Source organism: Leopardus geoffroyi, chromosome B4 (genome assembly GCF_018350155.1).
Source record: "Leopardus geoffroyi isolate Oge1 chromosome B4, O.geoffroyi_Oge1_pat1.0, whole genome shotgun sequence".
Taxonomy (NCBI): Eukaryota; Metazoa; Chordata; class Mammalia; order Carnivora; family Felidae; genus Leopardus; species Leopardus geoffroyi.
The window spans coordinates 121852164-121866278 of record NC_059341.1 but is presented as its reverse complement, the minus strand read 5'-3'; the positions used below and the strand labels follow the sequence as shown (position 1 = coordinate 121866278).

General features: G+C 39.9%; 1 protein-coding gene across 4 annotated transcripts in view; it reads right to left on the bottom strand.

Moving 5' to 3' along the window:
* Nucleotides 1–14115, bottom strand: part of ANO4 (anoctamin 4) — a 417061-nt gene that overhangs the window by 328884 nt on the left and 74062 nt on the right. The window lies entirely within an intron of this gene.

The following is a 14115-nucleotide window of genomic DNA, read 5'->3' as shown; positions in this document are numbered from 1 at the left end:
ATGCACACACATATACTATATCCTTAACACAATGGCATAAGTCTATGTAAGCCTATATGAAGTTATGAAAAACAGTGACCAATTAACAGAAGAAAGATTTCATATTCACTGCCATGGTTTAAGGGATTCTTTCTTACCCATCACTCTGGCTATAACTGAAGAGTTCTTTAATTTGTGACTTATGATGGACAACACCGGTGAACTCAAGAAAGAATGAAACACACCTCCTCCCGCAATTCAGTGAGGACTGTGCATAGTTTACTATACAATTAACTGGAAAAGATGTGTCAAACTACATCCCTTGATCAGTACAGCCATGAGAACAGTCTCCATTCCTGTCCAGTTTTTCTCTCTAACTTGCTTTGTACCGTGGGAATTTACCCAGTCCAAGGTGACTAGAACAGCTTTGAGCATGGTTTTCATCCTCAATTTTGCAAGGGAAATCTGAATTCTTATGATCAGCCTAAAATCCTTCAAAAGGCAAGGTCTGACAAAAGGGGTACCTGGCTTCGATCCATAAAAAACCTTCAGGAGTGTATTTTCAGTTTCATAATAGAACACACCACATGATTTACAGAAATATACTTACTTTTTGGAACAGATAGCACTGCATCACTCAAAGGTAACTTCCAAAGATAAGGGAACTAGCCTTGACTCAACTCTCTGGAACATTTTATAACCTTTTGCTAATAAAAAGTAGCTAGGCTTTAGAGAAAACTCTTAGCTAAAAGCACTTGGATAAAATGTTAGGCAATTTATAATTTTCAGCCACACTTAATTCATTTTCCCCACATTCCTAAGATCCATAATATGTGGCTCCTTTTCTGTGCCCCTCACATTGTTCCTCTGACCCATGTCAATGCAAATGGCTGCCAATTTCTTATATTATGAGAGCCCTGATTACTGTTTGCTGAAAATTCTCAGGCTGTGAAATTGCTTAAAGTTCAATTTAAGTGTAGTCTTTTTATCAATTTTATTGCCCAGGAAAGTAGACACCATTCATATACTTCCAATTAACCCTATTTAACACCACCTCTTAGAATAAGGCAATTCTGGGAATTCTCTATTGAATCATCTCACACATTCCAGTGTGGCTTACAAGTATACAGAGGCATGAAAGGACCCTGCAAGAGCTCATGATGGCCCACTCACCATACCGGCCGCGTTGACTGCTCTTGCTACAGTGGTCCTCCCCGCTATTTTATCCTTGCCTTCCTTTAAAATATTGTTTTTCACATGAAAAGATGCTCAGCATCACTCCTCATCAGGGAAATACAAATCAAAACCACACTCAGATATCACCTCACGCCAGTCAGAGTGGCTAAAATGAACAAATCAGTAGACTATAGATGCTGGAAAGGATGTGGAGAAACCCTCTTGCACTGTTGGTGGGAATGCAAACTGGTGCAGCTGCTCTGGAAAACAGTATGGAGGTTCCTCAAAAAATTAAAAATAGACCTACCCTATGACCCAGCAGTAGCAATGCTAGGAATTTACCCAAGGGATACAGGAGTGCTGATGCATAGGGGCACTTGTACCCCAATGTTTATAGCAGCACTTTCAACTATAGCCAAATTATGGAAGGAGCCTAAATGTCCATCAACTGATGAATGGATAAAGAAATTGTGGTTTATACACACAATGGAATACTACTTGGCAATGAGAAAGAATGATATCTGGCCTTGTGTAGCAACACGAACGGAACTGGAGAGTGTTATGCTAAGTGAAATAAGTCATAAAGAGAAAGACAGATACCGTATGTTTTCACTTTTATGTGGATCCTGAGAAACTTAACAGAAGACCATGGGGAAGGGGAAGGAAAAAAAAGTTAGAGAGAGGGGGGCCAAACCATAAGAGACTCCTAAAAACTGAGAATAAACTGAGGGTCGATGGGGGGTGGGAGGGAGGGGAATGTGGATGATGGTCATTGAAGAGGGCACCTGTTGGGATAAGCACTGGGTGTTGTATGGAAACCAACTTGACAATAAATTTCATATTAAAAAATAAAATAAAATAAAAATAAAATATTGCCTTCTTCCTTAGCAGCAGTTATCCATACTTGCCCATTTTACTTCCTAGGCATATCTTCCTGCATCCTTTTAGTTTGAATTTGGAAATAGATCCATAATCCTGCCACCCCTCAATCATGTCCAATGCCAACACCCTGCTCCATCATCACCTCTCCTAAATTTCTGGACCAGCCTCCTAACCAGTCTACTTATACCCTGACTCCCAATGGTCTGTTCTCCATGTAGCAACAAGTGAGATTCTTTCAAGGCTACTAGATCAATCACTACACCCCTGTACTCAAAACACTTTCCTGACTTCCCATCTCACCCTAACATTTAGTTAATACCTACTATGGCCACTGGCTCCCAGCTGCTCTTCTGTCTCTCTGTTCTAGTCCACCTGGCCTCTTTGCTATTTAATCATGGCATGCACAATCTCTTCTCAGGGCCTTTGCACTAGCTGTTCCCTCTTCTTGGACACTCTTTCCCATATATCCTCTGGCTTACACTCTCCCCCCTTCCTCCTCAGGTCTCTATTCAACTATCACCCTGCTGAGAAGACTGCCTGAGGAGCATGCTCCACATCACTCCCCCTCCTGTTCCCTTTAATCGTGCTTCACTTCTTACCAGCACCTCTCACATCAGCTTATTCATCAGCTTGTCGGTCTCCTCCCACTGGAATGTCACCTCTTTGGAAGCAGACAGCATACCTATCTTATACACTGCTGCATCCTAGAAGCCAAGTACAAAGCCTGACCTATAGGTGAATGTAATGAATGATTGTTGAATGATCTTGCATAGGACCCCTCTCTATCATTCTTAGTGCCAAAGCCCTAGTTTAAGAGAAAATAGCCTCTCACTGGGCTTAGCGTTGTTACCTCCATACTAGTATTCCTGACTGTTTACCCAGGTCCTTCATTTAACTTCCATATGGCTACCAGAGTGATGTCATCTACAATCTGACCTTGTCTTTTCTGCTCCAAATCTTTTCCAATGCCTATAGAATATAGGAAAACTTCCTCTGTCATACAAAGTCTTTTGAAATGTGGCACCTGCCCATTGGCTAAGCATCATCTCCTACCATAGTCTCATAAACTACATTACTTGTAACCCACTCATGTCCCAGTGACTTTGCACTTGCTAGGTCTGGTACAACTTCCTCTGCTTTGCCCTCCTGGTAGCAACTCATTTAAATGGTCCCAGTTCAGATACCACCTCCTCAGGGAAGCCTTCCCTGATTGTCCCAGGATAGCCTTAAGCACTCTTCTCCCGCAGCATTCAGTTCCACCCTTAATATAATTTCAAGAAAGTACATTATTTTATTATGATTTGTTTTCAGGCCAGTCTCCTAATGAACAGCAAACCCCTTGATGAAAGGGACATTTTATTAGCATATTCCTAATGCTTGGTCTATAGTAAGTACTTGTTAAAAGCCTCCTCAGTTAATTTATTAATAGGCAAATAAATTATTCCAAGACAATGTTACAAAACACCGTGCAAAAGGATCTGAGCAACTGGTGCTCTCAATCTGACAGTGAGAAAAACAGGCATTAAAACTAATTAGAGATTTAAAGCAAATATGAATTTATAGTTAGGTCAACAATTCAAAAGATGGGGTTTTAACATAGGGCTAAAAGAAAAATGAGTCAGTCATATCCGTCTATGCAAATTTTCACTATTCTTCCCCTAAATTATTCATCCATCCTATGGTGCCTGAAGAACACTCCCATTCCCATCTCCTCCCTCAATACCTCTGGAAATATATGAAGGCTAGACAAAAACCTATCATAAAAGGACAAAGTATTTAAACAAAAAATACTATCAAGATAGATGAAAAATACTTTAAAAACACTACTTAGATCCATAAAAAGTTTGAGTAAATGGGAACATATACTCTGTTTGAGGAAAGGTTGATTCAATTTCATAAATTCTTTTTTTTTTTTTAATTTTTTTTTCAACGTTTATTTATTTTTGGGACAGAGAGACAGAGCATGAACGGGGGAGGGGCAGAGAGAGAGGGAGACACAGAATCGGAAACAGGCTCCAGGCTCTGAGCCATCAGCCCAGAGCCCGACGCGGGACTCGAACTCACGGACCGCGAGATCGTGACCTGGCTGAAGTCGGACGCCTAACCGACTGCGCCACCCAGGCGCCCCTCAATTTCATAAATTCTTAATAAATTAATTTATAAGTTTAACCCTTCCCCCAAAATATGATTTTTTCAGTACTAGACAATATCTAAAGTTTATACAAGAAAAACAAGCATGTAAGAAGACCCAGGAAAATTCTGGAACAAAGGAAAATAAGAGATGCTGGCCACACCAGATATTAAAACAAACAAAAAAGGCCAGGGGCGGGGGGCCTGGATGGCTCAGTCAGTTGAGCGTCCAACTCTCAATTTCAGCTCAGGTCAGATCCCAGGGTCATGGGATTGAGCCCAGAGTTGGGCACTGTGCTGAACTTGGAGCCTGCTTAAGATTCTCTCTCTCTTCCTCTCCGTTTGCCCCTCTCCTGTGCTCAAGCTGTCTTTCTAAAATAAAAATTTTTTAAATAAACAAAAAGCTAGAGAAATCAGCAGTGTAGGCTAGCCAACAAACTAACAGTTAACAAAACAGAGCAAACTCCCCAAACAGTTCAAACTGTAGAAGGGAATTTAATAGATGATGCTACCCTTTCATGCCACCTCCACCCTGGTCTAAGTAAAGATCATCTTTTTCAAAAATCGACATATGACAGGCAAAGAAAAGATACATCATTCAAAAAATATTTGGGAGCAAGTAGGTAGTTATTGGGAAGAAATAAAATTGAATTTCTATTTCATTACTTAAGTGTGAATAAGAATAAAATCATTAAAATACAAAAAACAAATTGTTGAATTAGTTTTATAATCCCTACATGTTTGGCTTTGTTACTATACAAAATCTATACAGAAATAAGAGAAGTAACATGATAATTTCAATTTCATAAAACTTAAGAATTTCTTATCCCCAAAATACCACAAACAATATCAAAAGGCAGATGACAAAATACGGGCAAATCATAATGGAAATTTTAATTTCTTTAATATATAAAGAGCTCCTAAAAATCAAGAAGACCAAAACTCAAATAAAAGTGTACTCACAAAGAACATTAACAGAATGTTCACAGAAGAGGAAAATATAGGTGAGCACATGAAAAGATGCTCAAACTAAACTATGAGATACTACTTTTCACATAGCAGGTTAGCAAAGATCAAAGTGTTTGCTGGTGGGGGCACCTGCGTGGCTCAGTCAGTTAAGCATCCGGCTCTTGATTTTGGCTCAGGTCATGATCTTGGGGTTTATGAGATCAAGGCCCACACTGGGCTCTGCACTGACAATGCAGAGCCTGCTTGAGATTCTCTTTCTCCCCTTCCTAGAACCTCATGCTCTCTCTCAAAATAAATAAACATTAAATAAAATGTTTGTTGTGGGCTTAGGAATAAGAAAACAGGCATTCTCATTCAGTGCTTGTGGAAGTATAAATTGGCACACTTCTGTCACTAGGAATTAGGTAGAGTTATCAAAATTTTAAACTCACATGTCCTGTGACCCAGCCATTCTGCTTTTAGAAATCTTTCCTACAAACTAACTGCCAGGTAGCAACTCCTCTCTAACCACCCTGCCCTTGTCTACAGCAATCCCATCTCCTTGGTTATTCCCCCCGGGGAAACTGCTAATGACATTATAGCAACAGCTTGCTTAGACTACACACCATCTAAGGAGCAACCATCCCTAAGCCCTCTGTCAGAATCAAAGGAATTTCATTTTAACCGCTACCACCTTGCTCCTTGTTCTCTTCCATCTCAATTTCTCTTTTCCTGCCAGAAAGTCACTTAATGTGTCTAGTAGGTCCTCCTCCATAGTCCCCTGTGGTCATTCTCGTCTCCAATTCCCCTGTTTATATGTCACTGTGATACAGACTTGTAATTCAAGTGAACTGAATAAGCATTTAAGAGTCTGGGGCGCCTGGGTGGCGCAGTCGGTTAAGCGTCCGACTTCAGCCAGGTCACGATCTCGCGGTCCGTGAGTTCGAGCCCCGCGTCAGGCTCTGGGCTGATGGGTCAGAGCCTGGAGCCTGTTTCCGATTCTGTGTCTCCCTCTCTCTCTGCCCCTCCCCCGTTCATGCTCTGTCTCTCTCTGTCCCAAAAATAAATAAACGTTGAAAAAAAAAAAAAAAGAGTCTGATAGCAAAAACTGAGATCCTTCCAAAAAGCTTCATCATAAAATCATTCATCCAAGAAAGCATGATCATGAGCATTAGAAGAAAGTCTGCTAAGGAGGTAAATATGTACACACAAACATACATGTACATAGGAAAATTCCTCCAAATTCCTAACAGTAGAGACAAATAATGGTAACATTAACAACTGTTGGTCAACGTAACCATCTTGCAGGCACTGTGATGAGTGCTTTCCATGTACTATCTCATTTAACACTCAACAGCTCTAACTATGAGGCAGGGGTTGTTAGTTACTCTCATTTTTATAATTGAGGACAATGATATACAAAAAGACTATGCAACCCATCCAAGACCCAAAGGTGAGGAAGTGGCAGAGCCAGGATGGGAACTGAACTGCCTATCCCAGAGCCCAAGCTCTCTACCACCAGGAGAGATTTTTCTTTAAATCCAAATTCTTTTAGAAGAAAGGTAGAAAGTATTGACCAAAAGTATGCTTGGAATAAAATAGAACATGGATACTGAATTAAAGATCACAAATAGGGTAGGAATTAAAAATTCATCAACATTTCTTTTTGTTTCAGGACACCACTTCTATTAATGGACTCATCCAGATGTTCTACATTAGGCAGTACCTTTTTTTATAACTGTTGCTCATTGATACATATGTGTCTCACTGGCTTTATGCTTCTTCCCTCCCAAAATGAAATAACTTGCTAAATTTCTTGTATGCTTACTTTCTATATCATCTCATCTCTTCCTAATGAGCTGTGCTCACTGGTGATGTCCATCATTTCCCTGCCCCCCTCCCAGGGCCAGAGCTCCTGAAGCTCAAGCTCTCAGACTCCCAGAAGAACACTCCAATCTGCTCCCCTCAGACTCAACTGAGAGACTGGTCTATTTCTTTCCTATATTCTTCATCTAAATTCTGACAACTTTACCCTGGAGAAAAATACTCATGAGCTCTGGTGTCCATCTTACTTCTCCTTTAAGTCAATTCAAGAGCTAAATGCCTGATTATAACTTTTGTTCCCAATACCAATTGTTTCAATAGCTGCACTTACCTAGGGGAAAAATCTGTCAAGATTGTGGCTTATGGAGACTAATTAGAAAGTAAAATATCATAACAGCAAGCTATAAAAACAATGCATGGAACAAAATAATTTAAACACAACGAGTAAGTTCAATAAATGGAAAACCTAAATATGAAGATAACAGTAGCATCAACAGTCTTCACTTTCACCATTGTGCATATCACCATCTGACATGCTTTGTGTCTGCTAATGGTGTCTGTTTGTTTGCTCCTCCCATTTCTACCCAAATGTTGGCTCTGTGAAAGCAAGATATAGATGGTTTTGTTCACTGTTGTTTGTCTAGTGCCCAGAACTATGTCTGAAGCGTAGTAAGTGCATAATAAGCACTTGTTTAGTGAGTGAGCAAATGACGTGAGCTTCTTTTCTACCTCTAATCTCTCACTGAAAATCTATTTGCTTTCATGCTCTGGCCAAGGTATCTAGAGACTGTCCAACTCCATCTTCTTAGGTTACAATCAAGGTGGAGAGACATCTGACCAGGTCAATTCTCAGATGCGCAAAACTTAACTTACCAGTCCCTAAACCTATGTTCCCCAATTCTTTTAGAGAAAAGAAAAGTAGGAAAAGGCACAACAGAAATCATACCTTGGGGATGAATGGAATCGATTACAGATAGAAGTTTCTAATAAGCTACTTTTTCACATATATGAACATAGCTTATCCATGCATATATACACTGATTTATAAAATGATTATATTCTTTGTAAATAGCACTAAGCTAATTGCCAAAGAAAAAGAAACAGAAGTTATGGGCAATAAAGCACCAAAGGACCATGGGATTATTTACACTCTGGACAGTATTTTCACAGGAACTTCAGTGACCTCCATCCTAAATTCTCTCTAGGTCTAAACTGATTGATTTAGATTAGATTTCCTGGCTTCATTTCCTTGTGATGACTCTGAATGTCAAAGTGTACCCTCAAGGGTAAACGGGCTGGGTGAGAAGCAAACGTCTTATGTGCTTATGTACTGAGCAACTGCTCTCCTTCCCTGAACATAGACTTCTGATTAATTAAACCTGAGGAGAGATTCCTTTTTGGCTTTATCCAGATCCTATTAATTATCTCCCATCTTTCAGAAATAATAAACTGCCACTTACTTCTTCTGAATACCGTCCCCATCTTCACCCAAAGGTCCCTGGACTTTCTCTGCCTTTTCCATTTCCCTCCCACCACCACTCCCCAAGCCATCTTCTTGTTGACCACACCATCAATCTCTAAGTCCTTTTTTGTTTTTAAATGTTCACTTATTGAGAGAGAGACAGAGAGACAGAGAGAGAATGTGAGCAGGGGAGGAGCAGAGAGAAGGAGAGAAAGAATCCCAAGCAGGCTCCACACTGTCAGCACAGAGCCCAAGTGGGGCCAGAACTCACAAAACATGAGATCATGACCTGAGCCAAAACCAAGAGTCAGATACTTAACCAAATGAGCTACTCAGGCACCCCAGATCTCTAAGTTCTTGCTCAAGCCAGTTACTCTGTCCCTCTCTAAACCCAGCTCCCTTACCTTACCTGCACATCTACAGCCTATTAGAATCTCTGTAATCATCTGCCTTGTAACCAGATCGTTTACACACGACACAAATCCTTACTAGTTTCTGGCTTTTTAAAAAATCTTGCATTCCTGGAGACCTAACACAACGCTTTGCTTATAGAAGGCACTTAATAAATTCTAGTTGTTTATTTTGTTGAAACTCTTTTGGAGACAAACATTTTCTGGGGGTTTTCTAATAGACTCCATCAGGATGACTGCCTATCTCTTTATCCTTCTCAGTATAATTCACAGTCAGATTATTTTGAAAAATTAACTTCTCCACATAGAGCAGTAGCTACCAATACCAGCACCATAGGTTTTATATGGTGATTCCCAGTCTAGCTTGTTCAAGGATTACTGGGTATTTGCTATTGGTATCTGCAGTCACTAAACTATGCCTTGGGATATAGAGATGAAAATATAGTCCTTGTCCTCAAGGAACAAAATGTCTATTTGGGAAAGAGAACCAATAGACAAACAATCACAGTACAGTCTATAAAATCCTATGAGATCTTTGTACCAAGGGATATAAGAGGATAGACATGATCTACCTACCTCAGCTTTGCATGACAGGGGTTAGTAAAGGTGTTAAGTATCACAAAGCTTCCTTAAGAGATGATATCTGAACCTGCCTTGAAAGTTAGTCTGAAGACAGCAGAGACATTTCAGAGGAACCAGCATATGCAAAGGCACCGAGGCAAATGAGAGCACTGCAAATGGTTTGATACTTCTAAAAAAATTCCATAGGAGCTGCAGAGCAAGAGGCCAAACAAGCAAACAAGGGCTGTATGTAATAATGGGCTTGCCATGCAAGGCCAAGGGATTTGACTTTAACCGGCAATTAGTTCCACAAACACCTTGCTATCTAGACTACACATTTAGGGTTTCCAGGGAATAGCTAATTTTTCCAAAGAAGGAAACAATCATTTTGTGAATCATAATAGTATAAACAAGTTTAGCCAATCAATCTCTTTTTTTCAGTCAGGTAACAGAACAGGAGCTAAGAATATTATTTTGAAAACTGGAAGATACATGTTGCAATGACAGCAAAGGTGCCTTTGTGGGGAAAGAACTTGTCAGTGGAATACTCCCAGGCAGAAACTGACCAAGCAAATGGCTTTTCAAATGGATTGAGAAACCATGTGAAACAGTAACATCACTGGCTGAGAATCAAGACGAACTCCATGAAGCATAACTACACTCTGAACACTCTCAGCAATGGTGGCATCCAGCTGTTTCATCACTGGATCCCTGCTGCTTGGCATATGGATGGACATAATAGGTGCTCAATATGTATTAGGTGAATGAATGGATGAAAGAATCCATCTATAAATATATCAACCCCTCTACAAAACTGATCATCAGTCAAATAGTTGAAATGCCAGGGGAAAAAATAACTGAGCATAATGTTTGTAAAATTCTTGAAATGTTCATAAGAAAAGCAAAACTTCAATATAAAAAATGCATTTCTACACAACCATGAACAAATTACCATAAACATTGGCTTGATGTGACTCACTCTGACTGGTACAGCCACGTAATCTGCATGAAATGAACCCAGAAATAATGGACACCAGTGAGTTGGATGCCACAAAGCAGTTTTGTGAGCAATGAATGACACAGTAAGTGTCAGCTGTGTATTGTGGAAAGGGTCCCACACCAGGAATAGAACAAGGGATCTGAGTAAATCCACGCACACTGCACTGAAATGTCTTCCCAGGTGCTAACCAGGTCTCCAACCCTGGGGAGGACATTTAACTTCCCTGAGAGTCAACTTCCTTATATAGGAAATGAGAGAGTTGATAACACATGCCTTAAGGTCCTTTTCTATGGTTAGGAGGAACATTTCAAAAGTCCCAGGGTAATCAGGCAGTAGTCATACACACAGGAGCTCTGTTCATGAAGGCTCATCATTATCACACTTTTCTGAATCTGATGTTCACGTCATGGTTATAGTTCCAGGGAAGGTTATCAAGGGCATGTATATAGCCCACCTCCTAAGAATGTCTAATCTGGATCCATTGCCTTAAAAATTACCATCCATCTAGTAAAAAATAGAGGTAAAATAACAGTTCATAATTTTCAATGGCTGGGGGAACCCAATGAGATTATCTGGCCCAAGCCCAAGGGAGCTGTTAGGAGTAGGAGTCTCATAGCAGTTGGTGCCTGAGGTTGCACTGGAACCCTGGGGTCCTGAAGACATCCCACTGTGACTAGCTGTCTTCTCTGTCTCCAGACACTCATCCCCTCTGACACTCACAGGAGGTCCCCAGTGGGAGACCAACAGGAAAAATGTAAGTAAGTAAATTCCTACTGCATGACAGTATGTCTGTTTTCTATAAGAATGGCTGCTGGTTCACACAAGCCGAAAGAAAGGCCACTGCTGAGAAAGGCCACTCAGCAGATACCTAATTAAGGGTCAAGGATTTCTATTAGAGACAAGGTCCACAAAACGTGTTATTATTTGTTTTTAACAATTTCTTGGATCTTCAGACTTAAGGGCCAACAGCTTGACTGGAGAATTAAATGCTACATAAAGGGAAGAATTTCCCCTTTCGTCTTACATTATTTTGGGGCTGTGATTTGGTTCTGCTCCAAAATTCTGCCATCTCCCTCTACCACCCAAGAGATATAACTTGCAACATAAACATTTATGACAGTCTGGCTAGATTATTATGCTACTGAGGACATGATTTTTTTTTCCTGCAAAGCTGTCTAGTGACTATAGTCCTAAATGAATTCAATAGGGAAGCACAGATCAAAAATGCAACATTCAACACAGCTCATGAAGCATTTCTCCTGTTTTATACAATGTAAGTTGCCAAGTGAATAGCAAGTTCCTTTCAAAGTAGATCACCATAGCTGGTGTTAGAAGTGGTCTTGAGTCTCTGTTAAAGAACAGTCCTCTCCCTAAGCAGCTTTATGTGGGAGTTGTACATTCCTCTTCTTTTCCTCTGTTTAAAAAAAAAGGCTCATGGAGACATGGTAAAGGGACTATATTAATTGTACTGGAAAAAGCAACAGAAAAAAATCAGCCAACATCCTTAATGATATGGTTCATCCAATTCCCCCACACCCCCCAAAAAAGGCTGTGTTATAGAATCAAAGTTTTTACTTTGTAAAAATAGACACCATCAACTCCCCCTCTAAATACAAAGACCTTTTGGGTAGTAAACATGTCAAGATTTGAGGGCAGTCCAACCTAGACAGATCTAGAATGTCATTAATTAAAATGCAAAACTGATTCTATTTCTAGTCCTGGTAATCAACTATGGAAAACAGTTTCAATGACAAGAATGCCTGTAGAAGCATGAGGTTATATTTGTATTAATGGGGGCAATTTCTTCCCTCTGAACACTGAAGTTCAGCTACTAAACAAGAAGCTGTAACCAACTCTTCATTAGTTGTCAATTTTCACTGCCTGAGTTTCTAAGCATACACATATGAGTGCTCACATATAGCAACATATATAAAGCAGAAGTAGGAAAGAACACAGAGAGGAACAGGATAAAAATGGAATACTGATTTACAGTAGAAGCTGCAGATTTCAAATTAAACCACCCCCGAAAGAAACAGTAAGAGCACGGGTTTTAAGGATGGCTGTAATTAACAAGTGTGAAAAGTGAATAGGTGCATCTACACCAATGTAGGTGCTTCTAGACCTATTTCAAATAACTACAATTTGCCAGAGTGGCAAGCAAAACCAGTTGCAAGGTACAGCAGCTGAATCAACACACAAATAAAATGTTGTGGTGACTTCATCACAAGAGGCTACTGGCTCCACTCAGCACAGCTTTTATCAGTTTTTCCTGCTGTAGTTTTCTATGCTGCCTTCAAAGACCCTGCAAAGGAATTAACATGACACCATGCTGTGAGACAAGGAAATGCTGTAGAATTCTCCCAATTCAAAGAAATTCCCAAAGGCGTTATCTGGAGGAGGGGTGTGAGAAGTGGGGAAATCCCTACAATAACAACAACAACAAAAAAAGCTAGCTAGAGAATGGTAAGCAATAGCTTAGGAATTTTGTTTCAGTCCTCTAAATGAGCATGCTACAACTATTAAAAGTATATTCACATAACAGTCCTAAGTAAACATTTGTGTATATACCTGCATATACCACACACACACACACACACACACACACACACACACACACTTCTGGCTGTATAGGCAAACATTCTGCTCAGCAAGATAAAGAAGCCTAAGTAATTCTCTTCTCTCAAAGCTGAAGTTGCTACTAATTAAAAGGAAATATATTTTTTCCAATGCATGCAAAATTGCTTGCAGTGTGAAATGCAGAGTCTATTTCCTTGACATACAAGCCGATTCTAACGCTTCCCATCTTGAGTACCTCAGGCTGTGTTGCCAGGCACCTGATAAAAATCCTTGCAATTGGAGGAATAAAAGAATAAGCAAGGTAAGAAAACACCGTTAAGGATGTAAGTAAACAAGTAAGAATGAAAGAATGATTCAAGGAAGCAGAGAAGTCTACCAGTCAGATTACAACATTGCTATGAGCTATAACCGAGTGTAGGAAAGAACGGATATTAGAAGAGCTAATCCAAACAATGCCAAAAGTATTTCAAACATTACTTAAGGATTCAGAGTTTTCAGTCTGCAAGGATCCTAATTTTTTGTTGTGTTGCTGTTAACCTATTTGCTGGTTTCACTCTGAAACTGGACTGTCACATAAACATCTACAAATTCTTGCTCTTTATTTAAATGTATGCTTTCATATAAGAACCCTCCACCAAATGTATCTACTTTGAACCCAGGGAACAGAATGAAAGCATATGCCTGATGTCATCACCACTATTTTAAGAAAAATCCACACAGGCAGTAGAAATAAAAGTGGTGAGAATGAGCAAGACAGTTGAGGAACTTTATATTCAAATTCCCAATCAACAGGGGAAAGACCAGAAATTTCACCCCATCTTTTTTCTCTCATTTGTTACCAAAAAATCACATTTATTAGTGCAGTATCTTACAAACCACAGGCTGAATTGCATTTGATCAGAACCCTCCCTAGAGTGAAATGGACCAGAATTAGAAATCCCATACAAAAATCAAATAAGACAACCCATCTTCCAGCCCAAGCTGGAAAAGAACTAAGCAGAAACACCACTGCGAAGCTTATTCTCTAGAATGCCAAAATAATTCAACACACCTGCTACCAAAAACAAAAAGAGAAGAGCATCTCCCTGTGAAGAGAGGTACTCAGTCAACCACCAGTGAGATCTATACCAAATGTTCTTGGTTTCCTTTGGGCTACCGGAGGCAGC